The 23,590-nt window shown below is 35.2% G+C and overlaps 1 pseudogene; it reads right to left on the minus strand.

The window, feature by feature from the left end:
- Window positions 1–11,730, minus strand: part of LOC129517862 (40S ribosomal protein S8-like) — a 32,804-nt pseudogene extending 21,074 nt beyond the window's left edge.
- Between the last annotated feature and the right edge of the window lie 11,860 nt (window positions 11,731–23,590).

Genomic DNA, 23,590 nt, shown 5'->3' on the forward strand with positions numbered 1-23,590 from the left:
GAAGACACAAAGAGATGGAAAAACATACCATGCTCATGGATTGGAAGAATTAATATTGTGAAAATGTCTATGCTACCCAGGGAAATTTACACGTTCAGTGCAATCCGTATCAAAATACCATGGACTTTCTTCAGAGAGTTGGAACAAATAATCTTAAGATTTGTGTGGAATCAGAAAAGACCCCTAATAGCCAGGGCAATATTGAAAAAGGAAACCAGAGTCGGGGGCATCACAATGCCAGGTTTCAAGTTGTACTACAAAGCTGTGATCATCAAGACAGTGTGGTACTGGCACAAAAACAGACACATAGATCAATGGAACAGACTAGAGAACCCAGAAATGGGCCCTCAACTCTATTGTCAAGCAGTATTCGACAAAGCAGGAAAGACTATAAACTGGAAAAGGGACTGTCTCTTCAATAAATGGTGCTGGGAACATTGGACATCCACATGCAGAAGAATGAAACTAGACCATTCTCTTACACCATACACGAAGATAAACTCAAAATGGATGAAAGACCTAAATGTGAGCCAAGAATCCATCAAAATCCTAGAGGAGAACACAGGCAACACCCTTTTTGAACGTGGCCACAGCAACTTCTTGCAAGACGTCTATGAAGCAAGGGAAACAAAAGCAAAAAAACAAAACAAACAAAACAAAACACTCTTTTTGCACAGCAAAAGAAACAGTCAACAAAGCTAAAAGACAACCTACAGGATGGGAGAAGATATTTACAAATGACCTATCAGATAAATGACTAGTATCCAAGACATATACAGAACTTATTAAACTCAACAGCAAAGAAACAAACAATCCAATCATGAAATTGGCAAAAGACATGGACAGATATTTTACCAGAAGAAATACACATGGCCAATAAGCACATGAGAAAATGTTCCGCAACACTTGCCATCAGGGAACTACAAATCAAAACCACAATAATATCCCACCTCACACCAGTGAGAATAGCAAAAATTAACAAGACAGGAAACAACAAATGTTGGAGAGGATGTGGTGAAAGGGGAACCCTCTTGCACTGTTGGTGGGAATGTGAACTGGTGCAGCCACTCTGGAAAACTGTGTGGAGGTTCCTCAAAGGGTTAAAAATAGATCTGCCCTACGACCCAGGAATTGCACTGCTGGGGATTTACCCCAAAGATACAGATTCAGTGAAATGCCGGGACACCTGCACCCCAGTGTTTATAGCAGCAATGTCCACAATAGCCAAACTGTGGAAGGAGCCTCGGTGTCCATCGAAAGATGAATGGATAAAGAAGCTGTGGTCTATGTATATGATGGAATATTCCTCAGCCATTAGAAATGACAAATACCCACCATTTGCCTCGACGTGGCTGGAACTGGAGGGTATTATGCTGAGTGAAGTAAGTCAATTGGAGAAGGATAATCATTATATGGTTTCACTCATATGGGGAATATAAAAAATAGTGAAAGGGATTATAGGGGAAAGGAGAGAAAATGAATTGGAAAAATCAGAGAGGGTGAAAAAACATGAGAGACTGCTAACTCTGGAAAGTGAACAAGGGGTAGTGGAAGCGGAGGCGGGGGGATCAGGTGACTGGGTGTCAGGTACTGACGGCAGCATTTGGCGGGATGAGCACTGGGTGTCATACTATATGTTGGCAAATCAAACTCCAATAAAAAATCCAATAAATAAAAATAAAAGTATGTTGTTTACGGGAAAAAATAAACAAACCAAAAACAAGACTCTTAACTATAGAGAAGAAACAGAGAGTTACCAGAGGCGGGTAGGTGTGAGGATGGAAGAAATAAAATGGGGATTTAGAGTGTACTAATCATGATGGGCAATGAGTCATGTAAAAAATTGTCAAATCAATATATGTACACTTGAAACTAATGTGACACTTTATGTTAACCATACTAGAGTCAAAATAAAAAACATAATTAAAAATGTGTTGTTTAATTTTCAAGTTTATTGGGGTTTCTGGCTATCATTCTGTTATTGGTTTCTAGTTTAATTTCATTGTGTTATGATAGCATATTTTGTATGAAATATTCTTTTAAATTAGTTAAATTGTGATTATTTTATGATCCAGAATGCAGTCTATCTTGGTGATTATTGTAGTTGAGCTTCAGAAGAATGTGTATTCTTGTAATGTTTTATGAAATATTCTTTCTGTACATGTAGATTAGATCCACGTGGTGAAACTGTTCAGTTTATATTACTGATTTTCTGCTAACTGAATTTGTCAATTTCTGATAGAAGTATGTTAAAGTCTCCAACTATAATAGTAGATTCATCTTTTTCCCTTGCAGTTCTATCAGATCTCGCACCACATATTTTGATGCTCTTTTGTTAGTTGTATGCACTTGAAAGATTATTATATCTTCTTGGGAAAGTGGTAATTTTATCATTATGCAATACTCCTTTTTCTCACTGATAATTTTCCTTCCTCAGAAGTCTGCTTTGTCTAAGATTAATATAGCTTCTTTATGTTCTTTTTGATTACTGTTAGCATGATATATCTTTTTCGAATCTTTGACATCTTTTTTTCTGTCTTGCTTTTTCACTTACCATAAAGTCCTACAAGTTCATTTGTATTTTCACAGATAACAGGATTTCCTTCTGTTTTAAGGCTGAATGATATTGCACTGTTTGTGTGGATGCATATGCATGTGCGTAGTCACATTTTTAAAAATTTCTTTATCTATGCAGCCATGATGGACACTTAGGTTGTTTTCACATCTCTGCTATGGTGAATACTTCTGCAATGACCATGGGAGTGAAGATGATCTTTTCAAATTCCAGGTTTTATTTCCACTGGCTAGGTACCCAGAAGAATTGCTGGATCATATGATAGTTCTATTTTTAATTTTTTTGAGCACATTCCTCAGTTTTCCCATAGTGTCTATAACAAATTACATCCCACCAACATAGTGTAAGTGTTCCCTTTTCTCCACATCTTTGCTAACACTTGTTATCTCTTCTCTTTTTTTATAAAAGATATCATAAGAATTTCCTTGATAATTAGTGATGTTTAGCATCTTTTCATGCACCCATTAGCAATTTCTATGTCTTTAGGGAAAATGTCTATTTGGGCATTTTGTTCATTTTTAATTGGGTTATTTATTTATGTTTGCTACTGAGTTGAATAAATTCCTTGCATGTTTTCAATATCAACCCCTTTTAAGATATATAATTTGCAAATATTTTTTCCATTACATAAGTAACCTTTCCACATTGTTGATTGTTTTCTTTCCTGTGCAGAAGCTTTTTAGTTTGATGTAGCCCCACTTATTTGCTTCTATTGCCTGGGCTTTTGGTGTTGTATTTAAATAAATCATTGCCAAGGCTGATGTTAAGTAATTCTTTATTTTCTTCTATGATTTATCTTTCCAGGTCTTACATTTAAGTTCTTAATCTATTTACAGTTAACTTTTGAGAATGATGGTATATAGGGAGCCAGTTTCATCCTTTTGCATGGGTATCAATTCACCTGCACTGTCTTTTGATTAGATAATTTAATCTATTTACACTTAAAATAATTATTGATAGAAAAGAATTTACTAATTCCATCTGATTGTTTTATAGCTGGACTGTAGTTTTTTTACTCCTTTTTTCATCTCTTGTTGGCCTACTTTGTGAATTAAAATTTTTTTACAGTGCTATGCTGTGGCTCCCATGTCTTTTTTTCTAGTTTTATTGAGATAAATTTGATATACATCACTGTATAAGATGTATAGCATAATTGTTTCACTTAAAAATATTGCAAAATGATTACTGCAATAAGTTTAGTTATCATCCATCACCTCATACAGATATAAAAAAAAAACAAAGCTGATTTACCTTGTCCTTATCTTTGGTGGATTAGCTGTAGGTTTTTGCTTTCTTGCTATTATGAGGATTATATAAAACATCTTATAAGAGTATATTTTAAGCTGCTAAAACTTCTCTCTTACTCCTCACCCCATATTATACTTTTGATGTTAAAATTTACATATTTTATATTGTTTATCCATTAACAAGCTATTGTATCTATAGTTGTCTTTTAATACTTTTGTCCTTAACCTTTACACCAAAGTGACTAACATATCATCATATTATAGTATTATATTATTCTAAGTTGATTATACACTTATCTTTATCCAAAGTATTTCATACTTTCATATGTTTTCATGTTACTGATTAGTATTCTTTCATTTTAATTTGTAGAACTCCTTTCAACATTTCTTGTAAGATATATCTACTGGTGATGAACTCCCTCAATTTTGTTTTGTGGGAAGGTCTTTATTTCTTCTTCATTTTTGAATAACCTCTTTACTAGGGCAAGATTTCTTGGCTAGCTGTTGTTTTTTTTTTTTTTTTCCCTTTCAGCACTTTGAATATATCTTCCCATTCTTTTGGCCTGAAAGGTTTCTGCTGAGAAATCTGCTCATAGCCTTATGGAAGGTTTCTCAGATGTGAGGAATTTTTTCTTTTGTCACTTTTAAAATTCTTTGCATTCTATTTTAGACAGTTTTATTGTAATATGTCTTGAACAAAATCGTTTTGCGTTAAAATCTGGTGAGAAATTTGAAGCTTCATAAACTTGAATATCTAAACCTCTTCCCAAATTTGGGAAGTTCTTAGCATTTGTTTCTTTAAATAAAGAAATTATTGCCCCTTTCTTCCTCTCTCCTTCTAGAATTCTAATAACACATAAGTTGTTTCATTCGATTGATTCTCATATTTTAGGTGTACTTTATTCAGTCTTTTTTATTCTTTGTTCTCCTCTGACTGGATAATTTTAAATGACCTATTTCATGCGCACAGATTCTTACCTCTGTTTGATCAAGTCTGTTGTCAATGCTCTCTATTGCATTTTTCATTTCATTCACTGAAATCCTCAGTTCCAGATTTTCTGGTTTGGCTTTTTAAATCATCTCTCTCTTGTTTTTTTTTTTTCTTGTGCTGTTTTCCTGATTTCAATATATTGTCTTTCTGTGTTTTCTTGTAGTCCACTGAGCTTCCTTAAAACAACTATTTTGAATTCTTTTTTTGGGCAAATAGGTCCTGCAAAGCCAGGCCAAGTTTTTACAACCTCCTGTTTGTTTTCTCTAGGGTGGTGATAAATGTTCAGTTTTGGAAGGTTTGTTTAAACCATTATCCATTTCTGCTAAACAATTAATCATCTCAGAATATTAAATGAGAAAATTATTAGAATTATAAATGTTAGAGTAGGGAGGCCCTGAAGATCCTGAAGATAGTTTAAATTTTTTACAGATTACAAAAACTGAGCTCTAAAGTGGTTAAATTATTTTAAGCCATAGAGCTAATAATGGCAGAGTTGTGACTAGAATTAAGATCCCCAGACTACTTATTTGCCAGACTATCATGTTCACTAGGTACTTGTTTATTTTCTCTTTACTAAAGGAAAATCGTCAGAGAAAACCAAGAACAAAAGAAAATGGCTATGTGACTTATAATGGTGTAATTTAAAAATCATGAATATCTGTACATGAATGATGTTTTCCAGGACAGTTGTGAAAATTAAGTTAAATGCATTGCTTAATAAGGTATAATTCATACAGCTCTTCCTATTATATCACAATTCAAAGGATATAGGTATCATCCTTAATATAAAAACATTCAGTATATATTAATCTAGATGTCAATAGGAAACTGATGTCACATTCAAATGGGGAAACAGTGGAGAGTTTAAGGAACAGACTTGAACAAGGGAAATTCTGGGACACTGGAAACTGAAAAGCCATGATGAAGAATGCTGGTAGTAGAAACACTGGAAAAAATAAAACATACCTGCCCCAGAAATAAAAAGGAAAAGTAAACGAGGGCTTGCCAGAAAGAGCCGTGGTTGAGTCGTAGCTACACATATAGGATTTCAAACAAAACAGCTGTTATTTTCTTCAGAGGGACATAGCCATTGACAGCTCAAAAGAGTGGGAGCCAGATAAATAAATACCATAAAATAATTTTCTTAATGTTCTCCAATTTTCTGCCAGGCCATTAACTAGTCAGTTAAACTACCTGGAACCCAAAGGTCAAAGGAGGCCACTGATATTTCTTATAAGGGTAGAATGAGTAAGAAGAGATTAGATCTGGAACAACACAGATGATCTATCAGACCATAGTTCAAGCTCAAGCAGTGAAAAAGAAGAAATAGACATGGAGGAGAGAAGAACAAGGACAAACTGCAAATTACTGCAAATGCTTCATCCATCTATCACCATATTTAACCATAATGATCTTCAGAGAGTGATATCCTTCTTAATTTTTGTACAAGTTCATCTTTTGGACAACTCCAACTTGAAGCCATAGAGAAACAGATTTCATGCATTGTAGTTCTAAGTTCAACCAACTTGAAAATAGAATAATCTGGTGCAGATATGTTGAATTTGAAATTCTTTCTAGATATCTAAACCACTAATAATTCAAATCTGAAGCTCAAGGAAAAGTTCTTTCTGGACACTTTGGAATTATAAACATATGTATATTAAAATCATGAGAACAGTGAATTTGCCAAAGTAGTCAGTACACAAAGATGCTTAATCAACTAAACCACCCAGGCACCTCTCTAGAGTGTCATTTAAAAAAGTTTCAGTTTTATGCTAAAATTTTCCAACATATCACTGTTAGTAATTTTAGTCTTTGTATAATATCTCCATTATTAGACTATATTGTAGATTAGCTACAATTGCCATTTTTTCCTTCTTAATTTTTCCTTAGGTTGTATCTTTTTCTATGTCTTATATTTTCTAAAGATTATAAGATGGTATATATAAAAAAAAAGTGTCCTGAAACTTTGAAGCTCTATTTAATATTATTCACCTCCTAAAGGATTTGCCTTTGATTTTCTTAGGCAGTTATGCTGATGGAATATTGCAAATGGGAATGACCTTATGATTGGAAGCCAGGCTTTAGTCCTTATTGAGGTTGGGTCATTTATGGTTCTCTCTTACTCTTACAGCAGAACCTTTTGGAATATCAACAGAAAGTTTAGGATGCTTAGGTTCCTCTACTGGGAAGACTGAACTCCCACTTTTCCTCAACCCCACAAAAGTTTTGAAAGATTTTCTTTGATTCTCAGTTCACTAGCTTTCACTTTCTTCTCACTTCTGTGCCAACTGAATTGGCAAATACCACAAGGAGAAATACAATACTGAATTTAGGTTTTATATTCTAATATGGAGAATGAAAACTTCAAAGTCGAAAATTTTTATGGAGGGGTGAGAGAATGCTTTGGAAATCACAAAAGAAAAGGAAGAGAACATTTAGGCTTCTTTCAGGTTTAATTCTAGGAGGATATGGGAAAAACAGTCACTACTTGTAAAAACTAAAACAGAAGTAGTGTCAAAGGGGAAAAGCCGGATTTTAGTTTAAAAAAAAGCAACTGAAGGAAACTACACTGAAATATATGAGGCTACAGATTTTAAGTTACATACTAAAGCATGACCAGCTTTAGAGAAGATATAATTGCACATTGTAAAAAATAATAAAATGTATAAGAGCTGTATTATGTTTTTTAGGGTTTTTTGTTGTGATGGTGGTTTCTTGTTTTATTTTGTTTTGTTTTTGCTGTGTGGTTTCACATATAATGCCTTATGTCATATGGTCAGTTCTATCTTGATAGAAAGTTAAATTTGAACACATTCCAAAACTTAACATATTTGCTCCTCACCAAATATTTTATATTTTGATGTCACATTTTACATCCTTTTTCATTTTATGTATCCTTTAACTAATTATTATGGTTTTAGCTAATTTTATTACTTTTGTCTTATAACCTTCATACCGGCTTTATAAGTAATTAATCCACTTATCCATACTAAATATTTCCCTTTACCAATGTGATTTTTACTTTGGTATGTTTTTATGTTATTAATTAGTGTCATTTCTTTTCAGCTTAAAGTCTCTTTAACATTTCTTTTAAAGCTAGTTCAGTGGTGAGAACTTCTTCAGCTTGCTTGTCTGGAAAACTATCTCTCCTTCAATTTTGAATAATAATCTTCCTGAGTAGAATATTCTTGGTTGAAAGTTTCTTCCTTCTAGCCCTTTGAATATGTCATGCCATTCTTATCTGGCCTGCAAAGTTTCTGCTGAAAAATCTGCTGATAGCATTATGGAGGTTCCCTTGTACAGGACAAGTTGTTTTTCTCTTGCTTCTTCTAAGATTCTCTTTAACTTTTGACATTTTACTGATAATGTGAATTTATGTGGATCCCTATGGGTTCATCTTGTTTGAAACTCTCTGGGCTTCCTGGACCTGGCTGTCTGTCTCATTCCCCCAAGTAAGGGAAATTCTTAGCCATTATTTCTTCAAATAAGTTTTCTGTCTCATTTCTTCTTTCTTCTCCTTCTGGGACCTGTATGCTGTGAATGTTATTTTGCTTGATGTTGACCCATAGTTCTCTTAAGTTAGCTTCTGTTTTTAAAATTCTTTTCACTTCTCTGGTTAGGTAAGTTCCATTACCCTGTCTTTCAGCTTTCTGATCCTTTCTTCTACTTTATCTTGTCTGCTATTGAACCCCTATAGTGTATTTTTTCAGTTCATTTATTGTATTCTTCAGCTGTGTGACTTCAGTATGGTACTTACTTATGTTTTCTGTCTTTGTGAAATTATTACTGTGTTTACCCATTCTTATTCCAAGTTCAGTGAGTATCTTTATGACCATTACTTTGAACTCTATCAGGTAAAATATTATTTCCTTTTCATTAAGATCTTTTTTCTGAGGTTTTATCCAATTCTTTCACCTAGAACATACTTCACAGTTTCCTCATTTTGCTTGATTATTTGTTTGTATTTGTTTATTGTATTTGTTTTTATTTATTATGTGAAGTAGCTTGTCTAATAGTCTTAAAGAAGTGGCCTTGTGTAGGTGATGAACTTTATTGTTCTTGATTATTCTTGATATGCTCTCATTGTTGAAAGTGCCAAGACCTGTCAGTGATCCAAGGGGAGGAATGTCACGTAGCACCTAGTTTCAGGCTGATGGAAGCCAGACCCACATATAGCAACACATTTTAAAATATGCAAATATATACAGTCCTGTGGGGCCACAATTATAATCCCTGCTGGCCTCCACACCAAGAGATCTGGAGTTTCTCCTGGGTGACAGTTGCAAGCTCCTTTTTGAGAGGTATTGTTGAGCTGTAGTGACATCAAGGAAGTGTGCAAGGGTGGTGTCTCCCTGCTTTCATTGCCTGAAAGGACCTCTTTAGCTTTTAGATGTTTGAAAAATCTGAAGCTTGTCACTTAGGCTGAAGCTCTGAAGCAAGTTAATAGGCCTTCTTCTCAGGAAGACTGAGATATGTTTCGGCTGTCTGCAGTGCCCTGGGGTGGTGGCCTGCCAAGAACTGTCTATTCAATTGTTACAGTCCTGTGGAACTTTGGAACACCAGCTCTCCTGGCCAAATGGGCCATGCAATCAAGGGGTGTACTCTGTGTGAAATGCACACACTCATCAGCTTTAGCAAGCCAGCTGGAGAGTGTAGGGGGTGGGGTGTACTCACTGGCTTGAGAAAGGCAGCAGGAAAATGCCTTGACTGCACAGGCCTGCCAGCATCACGACTGCAGTGGGAGAGTGCTTTGTCTGTGTATGCCTGCTGACTTTAGCAAAGGAGAAGGAAAATGTTGTGACCACTCAAGCTCATCAGCGCCAGTCAAGGAATTTGGGAGAATGCTGCAACTGTCTGTCCTTGCTGGCTTTAGCAAGGGAGCAGGAGAATGCCATATCCATTTGCACTTGCCAACCATCTTGGACAACTCCATTTCCTTGAATCATTCTAAGTATTGTCTAAGTCTAAGGCATAATAAAAGATCATAAAATAATTATGGTAGTGCTTTCTGAATTTTGTCATATGTAAATGAGCTATACTACTCATAGAGCTCTATTAAAGTTTTAGGAAATAAGTAAATGACATCCTTAGGCAATTTCTTACACATCATCAACACTCAATGAATGTCTTTTATAATTTTTTTTGCTCAAAAAATGTATCAAACTGAAAAATAGTGCCTTTGTCCTCACATTTTAAAATACTTTAAAAACAGAATGTATATAATTATATTTGTAAACATCAGTGATTTTTTTTTGTGAAGAACAAAATGTAATATGTCCTTTATTCCCCAGAAATGGTGTGACTACATTACTGCTATACCCTGAAATACAAAGTACCTAAACATGACAAAATATAGTAATGTGATCACTATCTATCCTGGTGAACAAAATTAAAATCTTGAGGATATCCTCAACTCCTTCACCTTATTTATTTTAATCAGCTGATTCCATGCTACCTTTCCAGATTTATCTTCCTCTCCTAGTCCACATTCTCCCTGTCCCCTAATTCCTTATACACTTTGTTGGAGCCATGGCATTTGGATTTTTGTTCTTTCTATACCTTAGCATAAGATCTCCCTGTAATCTAGACTACACATATTCCCCCACTCTATTTGCTGAACTAACTGTATCTATCAATTTATCATCTATCTATTATCTATCTATCATCTATCTATCTAATAATCACATCTTCCTCTTTTCCCCATATCCAAATTTTGCTAAATGAACTTTTATTGAAAATGTACCACGTATCAATGACCTTGCTAATGCTTATTTTTCAAAACTATCATGCAGAGCTCTCTTCATTTACTGGATATGAACCTTGGGGAACAGAGACTTAGAGTTTAAAGCACTTGGCCAAAGTTACACAACAGCAGGGTAAGGATTCTAAAAACTATACTATTAACAAGTACATAACAACTGACCCTGAACTACATGGGGTTTAGAGGAGGGTGACCCCCTATGCAGCCAAAAATCTATATATAACTTTTCATTCCTCAAAAACTTTACTAATAGCCTAATGTTGACGTGAAGCCTCACTGATAATGTAAATAGTAAATTAACACATATTTTGTATGTTATATTATTATATACTATATACAGTATATATTATATACTATATTCTCACAATAAAGTAAGCTAGGGAAAAGAAAATTTTATTAAGAAAATTGAAAGATAGAATACATTTACAGTTCTATACTACACAAAATCTGCATATAACTGAACCTGTACAGTTCAAATCCATATTGTTCAAGGGTCAACTGTATATAACAATTGTCCATCTGTTTCTTCTTTCTGCTGTAGTTTTTATTTAATACAGTGTGATCTGCTGAATATTTGGTCTTTCTCACTACATTATTAGCACCTTGAAAATAGCATTTGACATAGAATAAATGCTTGTAAATGTTTTGAATTATTGTTTGAAAATTTATCAAGTCTTTCTTTGAGTAGTATGGCAGAAAAATTATATTTTTTATATTGGGGATCTGAACTTATACCTAAAATATGCTACATATTTGTTGTGTGTACTTCAAGAAGTCAAGTCACTCAATATGGCTAAACCTTAGTTTTAAAAAATCTGTCAAATGAGAGTGATGATGATGATAATGATTTTAAGTTTTTGACATAATACATTGCTGAAATAACAGCATACAAATGGAATAAAATTCTACTTAAGCTAAGGAGATACAATAGGGCTGATACAATAATCAAAAGGAATAAACTGGACCTGTCAAAACTAAGTTTCTTACACATGCTAAATAAAGTCAGCAACTAAAATGAAGTTAGCTCTATCAAACACTACATTCAGCTTTCAGGATTAAAACAATTAAAATAATTCTAATAGGTGTTAGAGATCACTATTTTACTTAAGTACTCTCTTTTGGTACACAGCTTGTGGAAATAGCTTACCTTCATGTTTGCCTTAATTTAACATCCATATACTTTCACCTGGGGTAGCTCAGACTAACTGCAATCTGGTATTTAAGAGGAAATAGCCTCTGTTACTAACAGTGTAAATTCAATATAGAAATAGCACTGAGGGGCACCTGGGTGGCTCAGTCAGTTGGGAGTCAGACACTTGGTTTCAGCTCAGGTCAGGATTTCAGGGTCCTGGGGTTGAGCCCCCACACCCACCCCTAAGGCCTTGAGACCTACGACAGGCTCCATGCTTAGTGTGGAGTCCCCTTTCCCTCTCTTTCTCCTTCTGCTCCTCTCCTGCACTCATGCACTTTTTGTTTCTCTAAAATAAATAAATCAATCTTAAAAAAAAAAAAAAAGAAACAGCACTGAATGTCAAACCCATATTTAGGTAGAAGATCTATCTCATTGTCATTTTCTTCATATTTCTTAGAATCTGTTGGTGAAAAATAGGACCTTCTAGGAATCTTATGGAGTTAGGAGTGTGTGAAAATAGGCATTGTAGGTCATTAGAGTAAGAATTACTAGTCTGGGACCCCTGAGTGACTCAGCAGTTGGGCGTCTGCCTTCAGCTCCGGGCGTGATCCTGGGATGTGGGATCGAGTCCCATATCCAGCTTCTTGCAGGGAAGCCTGCTTCTCCTTCTGCCTATGTCTCTGCCCCTATCTCTCTGTTTCTCATGAATAAATCTTAAAAAAAAATTACTAGTCAATGCAACTTAATGAGAAACAATGGTAGGAATTCATGTTTCTGTAAGTTAAAATCCAGTGAAATTTGAAAAGCACACATTTCAAAAATCACTTAATTTCTCTAAGCTCCAACTTGTCATTTGTAAAATGTGATGTCAAGTAGATGTGGCATAGAAACTTGACAATGTAAAAAAAAAAAGAAAGAAACTTGACAATGTGTTATTTCTGGTAATTATTAGGAAATGCTTCATTGAGAATGGAAGGCAGAATATGACTATGAAAGGGAAAAATCTAAGGTGAACGTGATGAGAGGGACATCCTATCTAAAAGATATAATACATGCTACATCCTGTCAGATTCTTAATTAAAATTGTGTATTTATATGTAGACCATATATCACCATTTTATAGATTTTCACATTGAAGCTCTTCTATATAATGCAATCATTACTGGAGTGGTGTATCATTATGCAATTGGTCATATTTTATTCTCCTTGTTTCATTTAGCATCACTCAAGGATTTAGTAAGAAGAAACAAATTAATAGAATGTACTTTTATGCATCTGGGGGAAAATGCACTTGTAAAAAAAAAAAAAAACACCCAGAAGATATGGGGGTAAGTTTCCCTATGACTCTGACATAAGTCTTGTAGAATCTTGTAAAAGATTTTGCCTCTCTCTATCTGAAACTTTCTTTGATATGATTATAGCTTGAAAAATGTGTTAGGATATGTAAAAAGGAAAAGCAATTGCTTACAAGTCATCCTATCATGGTAATCTCTAAAGTTCTTCCAGTTCTGTATCAGTTTCTACAACAGTTTCTTATCAAGTTCACTCAGGACACTAAGAAAATGTAGAAAATATTCATGTGGCTTTTCAAAATCTACTTAGTTATACAGAGAATAGTTTAAAATTAACTTGTACCTTACTTTCCATCTAAAATTATTTTAATTATATGACTTTGTGTTCTTCTCTTGAATTTAGCCACTTTAGCAAAACAATACCAAATGGTGAGTGAGGGGGGCATATCCACCATAATGAGTGGCAGAACGCAGAGATGATGTGTTCCAGAGGCTGTTCAGAGGTCCTATAAGTCTCAAAAAGTACCCTTTATTTTACTGAGTGTTCAGTTTTAAGAATATAAGCACCTTCAATCATTTTATAAAATTAATGTATTTATTAAAAACTCATTTAATATTTGAGGGTAGATCTTTTTTATATAAGTTTTGTTGCCTTTTCACCTGAGATTAGTGTGTTATTAAACACCATACTGGTTTATAATCAGTGAAATATCTATCATAACTGAAGACTGTCAGCCAACAATCTCAGCCGCTGGGAGATGAGTGAGTCCATCCTGAGGAATGATCTGGACTCTACTTAATGTCATCAACTACAACCACTACATGTACAACTATACTACAACCTACAATGAACACTATATCCACTACAATGAGAAAGGATAAGGGTTCAGAGAGGGCTTTTAAAAACTAGGTCTTGGATATAAAAATTATACCATTGAACAACAACAAACAGATACTCGAGAAATCTGTCATAGTGGCATGAAAGGTAGTAATGTATTTTAGGAAGTACAAATATAAATTATACATAATATTTATTATTTATAATAATATGATGATGATGATGGCCCTAGAGCATTTAGCAAATGCTAATCATGTGTCAGAGGCCATGTAATTATTTTACATAGAGAGTTAAATACTATTTACAGTAACCTGGACAAATATTAATAATTCATGAGTGTCATGATCTTTCCTTTTTCTAGCCAGGACTCTTCTTCCAAAGGATAAGAGTCTTACTTTATCTGTATATATCCCCAGTCTCTGCTGTAAAAATTCTCACTAATGTATAAAGAGGAAATAATGACAAACGTTTTGAAATGGAGAAGAGAATGCTTTCCAGCAAAAAAATAAAATAAAAAGTATAGTCAGTGAGAAGGTGGGTTGTGGTTATCAAAAGTCAATACAAAGAATTCCGTGGTTATATATGACTAGTTAGTACCTTGATTGTAGTGCTGGATAGAAAAATGTACATGTGATAAAACAGTATGAAACTAAATAAACATGCAAACATGAGAAAACATACATGCACAAACACACATACGTATGAGCCCAAATAAAACTGAGGAAATCTAAATAAGCTGGATGGATTGTATCAATGGTAATATCCTTTTTTATTTTATTTTTATTTTTTTTATTTTTTAATGCTAATATCCTAATTTTAATATTATACCATAGTTTTTCAACCTGTTACCATCAGAGGAAACTGGATAAAGGATGCACAGAATCTTTTTTTATTATTTCTTACAACTTCATGTGGATTTACAATTATCTCCATAAAACATACTGTTTAAAATTTTAAAAATAATAATATAACTGGGCATTTTTAAGGATTAAGTTCCATTCGATTTCATATAATTGCCTACTACAATAATTTAGGAGTAAACTGGAACAGATGTTGTTACAAGTATTAAAGTATTATGTAGAAGGCTTCCCTCTATTTTGCTTATTTCTTCCAGATACTGAATACAATAGACAGATACCTGTCTTCCACCACCAATTCTACAAGCAATTAAAAGTGTCTTTGAGAAAATGTGATGACTCTGGCCAGAGTGCAGAACTTAAGGAACAATCTATTAAGGTTAGCTGGATAATATAGAGTGCCGTTAAGAACCAAAACAAGAGGGGCACCTGGGTGGCTCAGTGGTTGAGCGTCTGCCTTGCTCAGGTCATGATCCTGGGGTCCTGGGATTGAGTCCCGCATCAGCCTCCCTGTGGGAAGCCTGCTTCTCCCTCTGCCTATGGCTCTGCCTCTCTCTGTGTCTCTCATGAATAAATAAATAAAATCTTAAAAAAATAAGCAAAACAAGAAAGGCCTATATATATTGAATACTTAACATGTGATGCATTGTGCTACTGGTATGTTCTTTAAGTGTTTAATATTCACAACAATACCCCCAAGGTAGCTAATATTCTTGGCATTTTATAGGGAGAAGGAATAAATTTCTAAGGTCATAGAGCTAATGAGAGGAAGAACTGGGATTCATACTCAGATCTTTTTACAAGCTTCGTGTCATTACCTCTATGGTATACATCAAGAGCAAAGTATAGCTTAGTGACAGTTCAGAATCTGGAGTATGGGACAAAAGATGAAGGACTATGTCTTAACTGTATATTTTGTAAATTCAAGTAGATATACAGAAGACTTGGGAAAAACCTCTTAGAGTAAATGATCTAAGCAGTAATTCAGGGGTCATCTACATGTGCGTGTCGATGCAGTTTAAGGGAGAACATTATAGCGAATCTCTAGGATAAGATGGAACATAACTATGGTTGAACAATATATATTTTACCTTTTGCAGGTTTTCTCCATTGGAACTTTAAAATAAATATATATATTATCACATGTAAATTACAGTTTATGCTTAAAATCTAGAGGACTGTGGAAGCCTAGCTGAAACTATACTTGAAAAACTCTTTGTTGCCTGTTTTTTCCCCCAAAGGAATAGTTGACACTACTGCAGGTAGTCGAATAAGGAAATTAGGATTGCAGATGCAATATGAGAAACATGTCAGTACAGATACAAACCAGGCATAAAAGTAATTACTTTTCCCCTTTCTTTCTGTTCATATCTCTTATCTCTTTTATTTCTTTCCTCTCTCCTCTCCCTTTTCTGTTTTTTTAAATAATTTTTAGTTGTCATTCTCTTCTATAACTTGCTTCCTTTCTTCATATCTCTCTCCTTGGGTTTGTCTGTCATTCCATTCCCTATCACATAACAATACTGTCTGTTCTTTTTTTTTTTTCAATACTGTCTGTTCTTAAACATAAATGCAATCACTAAATGCTTATCACTTTATCTCATTGTAAAATATGAGCTAAGCCCACCTCCACATCGCTCCCTCTCTTCTCAAAAACCATTTCCCTGTGTGCAGACACTAAGCTACAGCTTAGACTTGAAGGTTTTCTTACTTACTATATTTTTGTGTAATAATCATGGAAATTATCATGATAATCTTTCTGAACTTTTAAAATGCATTTCATATAAAATACATCTTTAAGTTTATACTTGAGTATATCTCATTTCTTTGCCACCATTCATATTGCACATTCTAGTTTATTTTACAGTGTGGGCTACTTTGTTTACAAATCCAGAATTTTATTCCTCTCAGCCATTCTCAGTAATTTTCTATTCTCATGTGGGGCTATCTAGCCTTTGCCCAATGGAGGTCTTTTGTTGGACACAGTCCAAGAGGCACAAGTCAGCAGCCTCCTATGGTGATTACAGATGTTCTCATTTTTTATGAAAAGGGAAAGAAGCAACAATCCACAGTTAACTTTAAGTCCTAGTCTACCCGCTTATCCTGATGGAAATAAGATAACTAGCCAAGCGGTTTAGAAATCTCATGCTGAAAAACCATATCACCCTGGATATGCATTTGGCTAATTTAGTGAAAGAAAAGTTATAATTTAGAACCATTTTTCATCCATGTAAGTATGAGATAAAAGCTACTTTTTGTCCTAATTAAATTTATTTTTTAAAAGATTTGTATTTATTCATTCATGAGAGACACATAGAGAGAGAGGCAGAGACATAGGCAGAGGGAAAAGCAGGCTCCCTGCAAGAAGCCCGATGTGGGACGGGATCCCAGGACTCCGGGATCATGCCCTGAGCCAAACGCAGACACTCAACTGCTGAACCACCTAGGCGTCCCTGTCCTAATTTAATTTAATTTGTTTCTTTCTTGGTTATTCTGGATGTACTTGAGCTACTGCATCAGTTGATATTTCTCTCTCTTACATATTTGAGGAATCTGGATAGAAATCTTTCTAATGCACTTCAAACCCCAAATTTATTCAAAATCTATTCTCAGAATAATCAGAAAAACATATTAAAGTGTATTTAAAAGGAGAGAAGTGATTGAAGATTGCAATGAAACCTAGTTTATAATTATTTATTTAAAGGTCATTTTCATCTGATTTCAGCAGTGGCTAACAGAAAACAGAGCCCTTCAACTCCCAGCAATAATTATAAAGAAGTACAAAGTGCACTAAAGTTCTTGATATTGGATACTGTAGGGAACAATTTTGCCCTCAGAGACACATTTTCTTCCATATATAAATTCATAAAAAGATCTTTAAATTCATTGGAGCTCATTCCAATTGCCGTTTTTAATAGTCTCTCAGCTATATTTAACAGTTTAGAAATCTATCTCCTCTGAATTTGCTCATTGTGACAATTATTAATTATTTTTATTTAACAGTTTCAAAGCTCCAGAGATACTGAGATATTATGTGGACTCATTCAATAAAGCTTTCTGATGCATCAGATGCCTCATATCCTCAAAACTAAACAACTGGTATTCTTAAAGTAATTATAAGTAGAAGCCATCTACTTTTCTATGGTAAATAAGGTAATGAACACCAAACTAAACATTATTCATTAGAGGGGCACCTGAGTGGCTCAGTCAGGGAGGTGTCTGACTTCAGCTCAGATCATGATGCCGAGTCCCTGGATTGAGACCCATATTGGGCTCCCTGCTAAGAAATCTATGCGGAGCATTTCCTCATGTGCTTGTTGGCCATGTCTATGTCTTCCTCTGTGAGATTTCTCTTCATGTCTTATGCCCATTTCATGATTGGATTGTTTGTTTCTTTGCTGTTGAGTTTAATAAGTTCTTTATAGATCTTGGACACTAGCCCTTTATCTGATATGTCATTTGCAAATATCTTCTCTCATCCTGTAGGTTGTCTTACTTTTGTTGACTGTTTCTTTTGCTGTGCAAAAGCTTCTTATCTTGATGAAGTCCCAATAGTTCATGTTTGTTTTTGTTTCTCTTGCCTTCATGGATGTATCTTGCAAGAAGTTACTGTGGACAAGTTCAAAAAGGGTGTTGCCTGTGTTCTCCTCTAGGATTTTGATGGATTCTTGGCTCACATTTAGATCGTTCATCCATTTTGAGTTTATATTCTTGTATGGTGTAAGAGATTGGTCCAGTTTCATTCTTCTGCATGTGGCTGTCCAATATTCCCAGCAACATTTCATGAAGAGACTGTCTTTTTTCCAGTGGATAGTCTTTCCTCCTTTGTCAAATATTAGTTCGCCATTAAGTTGAGGGTCCACCTCTGGATTCTCTATTCTGTTCCATTGATCTATGTGTCTGTTTTTGTGCCAGTACCACACTGTCTTGATGACCACAGCTTTGTAGTACAACCTGAAATCTGGCATTGTGATGCCCCCAGATATGGTTTTCTTTTTTAATATTCCCCTGCCTATTTGGGGCCTTTTCTGATTCCACACAAATCGTAAGATGATTTGTTCCAACTCTCTGAAGAAAGTCCATGGTATTTTGATAGGGATTGCATTAAACGTGTAAATTGCCCTGGGTAGCATTGACATATTCACAATATTTATTCTTTCAATCCATGAGCATGGAATATTTTTCCATCTCTTTGTGTCTTCCTCAATTTCTTTCAGAAGTGTTCTGTAGTTTTTAGGGTATAGATCCTTTACCTCTTTGGTTAGGTTTATTCCTAGGTATCTTAAGCTTTTGGGTGCAATTGTAAATGGAACTGACTCCTTAATTTCTCTTTCTTCAGTCTCATTGTTAGTGTATAGAAATGCCACTGATTCTGGGCATTGATTTTGTATCCTGCCACCCTGCCGAATTGCTGTATGAGTTCTAGCAATCTTGGGGTGGAGTCTTTGGGTTTTCTCTGTACAGTATCAAGTCATCTGCAAAGAGGGAGAGTTCGACTTCTTCATTGCCAATTTGAATGCCTTTAATGTCTTTTTGTTGTCTGATTGCTGAGGCTAGGACTTCCAATACTATGTTGAATACCAGTGATGAGAGTGGACATCCCTGTCGTGTTCCTGATCTTAGGGGAAAGGCTCCCAGTGCTTCCCCATTGAGAATGATATTTGCTGTGGGCTTTTCATAGATGGCTTTTAAGATGCTGAGGAATGTTCCCTCTATCCATACACTCTCAAGAGTTTTGATCAGGAATGGATGCTGTATTTTGTCAAATGCTTTCTCTGCATCTATTGAGAGGATCATATGGTTCTTGGTTTTTCTCTTGCTGATATGATGAATCACATTGATTGCTTTACGAGTATTGAACCAGCCTTGCATCCCAGGGATAAATCTCACTTGCTTATGGTGAATAATCTTCTTAATGTATTGTTGGATCCTATTGGTTAGTATCTTGTTGAGAATTTTTGCATCCATGTTCATCAGGGATATTGGTCTGTAATTCTCCTTTTTGGTGGGGTCTTTGGTTTTGGAATTAAGGTGATGCTGGCCTCATAGAACAAGTTTGGAAGTATTCCATCTCTTTCTATCTTTCTGAACAGCTTTAGTAGAATAGGTATGGTTTCTTCTTTAAACGTTTGATAGAATCCCCCTGGGAAGCCATCTGGCCCTGGACTTTTGTGTCTTGGGAGGTTTTTGATGACTGCTTCAATTTCCTTCCTGGTTGTTGGCCTGTTCAGGTTTTCTAGTTCTTCCTGTTCCAGTTTGCGTAGTTTGTGGTTTTTGAGAAAGGCATCCATTTCTTCTAGATTGCCTAATTTATTGGCGTAGAGCTGTTCATAATATGTTTTTAAAATCGTTTGTATTTCCTTGCTGTTGGGAGTGATCTCTCCTTTCTCCTTCATGATTTTATGAAGTCTTTTCTCTCTTCTTTTTTTTTCTCTCTTCTTTTTAATAAGGCTGGCTAATGGTTTATCTATATTGTTAATTCTTTCAAAGAACCAACTCCTGGTTTTGTTGATCTGTTCAACAGTTCTTCTGGTCTCGATTTCGTTGAGTTCTGCTTGAATCTCTATTAACTCTCTTCTTCTGCTGGGTGTAGGATCTCTTTGCTGTTTTTTTCTCCATCTCCTTTAGGTGCAAGGTTAGCTTTTGTGTTTGAGTTCTTTCCAGTTTTTGGATGGAGGCTTGTATTGCAATGTATTTCCCCCTCAGGACTGCTTTTGCTGTATCCCAAAGATTTTGAATGGTTGTATCTTCATTCTCATTAGTTTCCATGAATCTTTTTAATTCTTCTCTAATTTCCTAGTTGACCCTTTCATCTTTTAGCAGGATAGTCCTTAACCTCCACGTATTTGAAATCCTTCCAAACTTCTTCTTGCTATTTAGTTCTAATTTCAAAGCATTATGGTCTGAAAATATGCAGAGGATGATCCCAATCTTTTGGTATCGGTTAAGACCTGATTTGTGACCCAGTATGTGGTCTATTTTGGAGAAAGTTCCATGTGGACTTGAGAAGAATGTGTATTCAGTTGAGTTTGGATGTAAAGTTCTATAAATATCTGTGAAATCCATCTGGTCCAGTGTATCATTTAAAGCTCTTGTTTCTTTGGAGATGTGCTTAGAAGACGTGTCGATTGTAGAAAGTGCTGCATTCAAGTCACCAAGTATAAGTGTATTATTATCTAAATATATCTTAACTTTGGTTATTAATTGATTGATATACTTGGCAGCTCCCACATTTGTGGCATAAATATTCATGATTGTTAAGTCCTCTTGTTGGATAGATCCTTAAAGTATGATGTAGTGTCCCTCTTCATCTCTTACTACAGTCTTCAGGATAAACTTTAGTTTATCTGGGCAGCCTGGGTGGCTCAGTGGTTTAGCACCACCTTTGGCCCAGGGTGTGATCCTGGAGACCTGGGATCAAGTCCCACATCAGGTTCCTTGCATAGAGCCTGCTTCTCCCTCTGCCTGTGTCTCTGCATCTCTCTCTCTGTCTGTCATGAATAAATAAATAAAATCTTTAAAAAAACACAAAACTTTAGTTTATCTGATATAAGGATGGCTAACCCTGCTTTCTTTTGAGGACCATTTGAATGGTAAATTGTTCTGCAACATTTTATTTTCAGGCTGTAGGTGTCCTTAGGTCTAAAATGAGTCTCTTGTAGACAGCAAATAGACGGCTCTTGCTTTTTTATCCAGTCTGAAACCCTGCGCCTTTTGATGGGGTCATTAAGCCCATTCACATTCAGAGTGTCTATTGAAAGATATTAATTTAGTGTCATCATGATACCTATTCAGTCCCTGTTTTGTGGATTGTTTCCTTGGACTTGCTCTTTCTTTTCCAGAGTCCCCCTTAATATTTCTTGCAGAGTTAGTTTGATGGTCCCATATTCTTTCAGTTTCTGCCTATCTTGGAAGGTCTTTATCTCTCCTTCTATTCTGAATGAGAGCCTTGCTGATTAAAGTATTCTTGGCTGCATGTTCTTCTCATTTAGGACCCTGAATATATCCTGCCAGCCCTTTCTGGCCTGCCAGGTCTCTGTGGAGAGGTCTGCTGTCACCCTAATATTTCTCCCCATAAAAGTTAAGATTTCTTGTCTCTTGCTGCTTTAAGGATCTTCTCTTTATATTTGGAATTTTCAAGTTTCACTATTAAATGTCGAGGTGTTGAGTGGTTTTTATTGATTTTAGGGGGGGAATCTCTCTATTTCCTGGATCTGAATGCCTGTTTCCCTTCCCAGGTTAGGAAAGTTCTCAGCTATGATTTGTTCAAATACATATTCTGGCCCTCTGGCCCTTTCGGCGCCCTCAGGAACTGCAGTTAAATGTAGATTTTTCCTTCTGAGGCTGTCATTTATTTCCCTTAACCTATCCTCATGATCTTTTAATTGTTTTTCTCTTTTTTCCTCAGTTTCCCTCCTTGCCATCAGCTTGTCTTCTATGTCACTCACTCGTTCTTCTACCTCGTTAACCCTCATTGTTAGGACCTCTAGTTTGGATTGCATCTCATTTAATTGATTTTTAATTTTGGCCTGATTAGATCTAAATTCTGCAGTCATGAAGTCTCTTGAATCATTTATGCTTTTTTCTGGAGCCACCAGTAGCTTTATAATTGTGCTTCTGAATTGGCTTCTGACATTGAATTGTAATCCAAATTTTGTAACTCTATGGGAGAGAGGGCTGTTTCTGATTCTTTCTTTTGAGATGAGTTTTTCCTTCTAGACATTTTGCTCAGTGCAGAGAGGCCAAAAACAAGTTGTACTTGATAGAAGCATGAACTCTTCTCACTGTAGCATTCCAGCTGTTCTCTCTTTAAATCTCAGGCTGAATTCGTAAGTTTTCAGGATGATTTAAAAGTTATCTAGGTAATTTGGTGGAGACAGGTGACTTGAGGACCCCACTCTTCCACCGTCTTGCCCTCTCCCCCTACACGATTACTTTTGAATACAATCTTGGAACTCTAGAGTTACAAGAAAACTTACAGCAAGGATTTCTAACTTTTTCAAGAGACAAGACTTTTACACATCTGATTAATGCTATAAACCTTCTCTTTAAAAAATGTACACCTGAAATGTACTTAAAATTTTGCTTAACTATAGGTAGTTTAAAGGAAACCTGAAAATTTCTTAGGGATCATATATTCCAGGCTAAAAACCCCTGTTTTAGATGTAGCCAGTCTGTATATTTTATAACATGCATTAATCAGCATTATCACGTACATTAATGAGAACCTGATCATACTTGAATACCTCTATTGACAGCAACATCACTATTCTACAACACATTTGATTTTTTTACAATTCTATTCACTGCTACTTATTCATCCCTTTTCATGTGATAGCCTTAAAATATAACATATAGGTCTAACAGCCTTCTTAGGTTTCCTTTTGTTCAGGCCAAATATCCCCCAAACCTTCAATCAATCTTCATAAATCCTGATTTTGCAAGTCGTTAAAAATTCTGATTGCTCTCCTCTGGGTGTTCCAATTTGAAAATGTTCTCCTTAAAATGTAATAACCGAAGAGAAGTGAATATGTGATCTGATAAAATAAAAGTTGGTTTTCCTTACTTACTGTGTGGAATCAAAACCTGATAATGAGTAATTGGTCACCTTTTCCTCCTAAACCCCAGTTCTTAATAGATGAAATTAGAAAGGATCAAATATAATAAAAATTATTAGGATCTTACCTAAGTAATTATCAAGAATTTTAACGTAGAGAATAATGCTATTAGCCTCCTAATCTATTCTTAACATTTTATCAATGAAATCTCAGGGAGGCAGGGCAGGAATATTATTTGAGCTAAGAGAAATGAAAAAAAATATTAGCATAGTTATCTCTATAATCCCTGCTTCCTCCACTGCTAACCTCCTTACCTAAAGTATCACACTTTTTAAC

This window comes from Nyctereutes procyonoides, unplaced genomic scaffold, assembly GCF_905146905.1.
Source record: "Nyctereutes procyonoides isolate TBG_1078 unplaced genomic scaffold, NYPRO_anot_genome, whole genome shotgun sequence".
In the NCBI taxonomy this organism is placed as follows: Eukaryota; Metazoa; Chordata; class Mammalia; order Carnivora; family Canidae; genus Nyctereutes; species Nyctereutes procyonoides.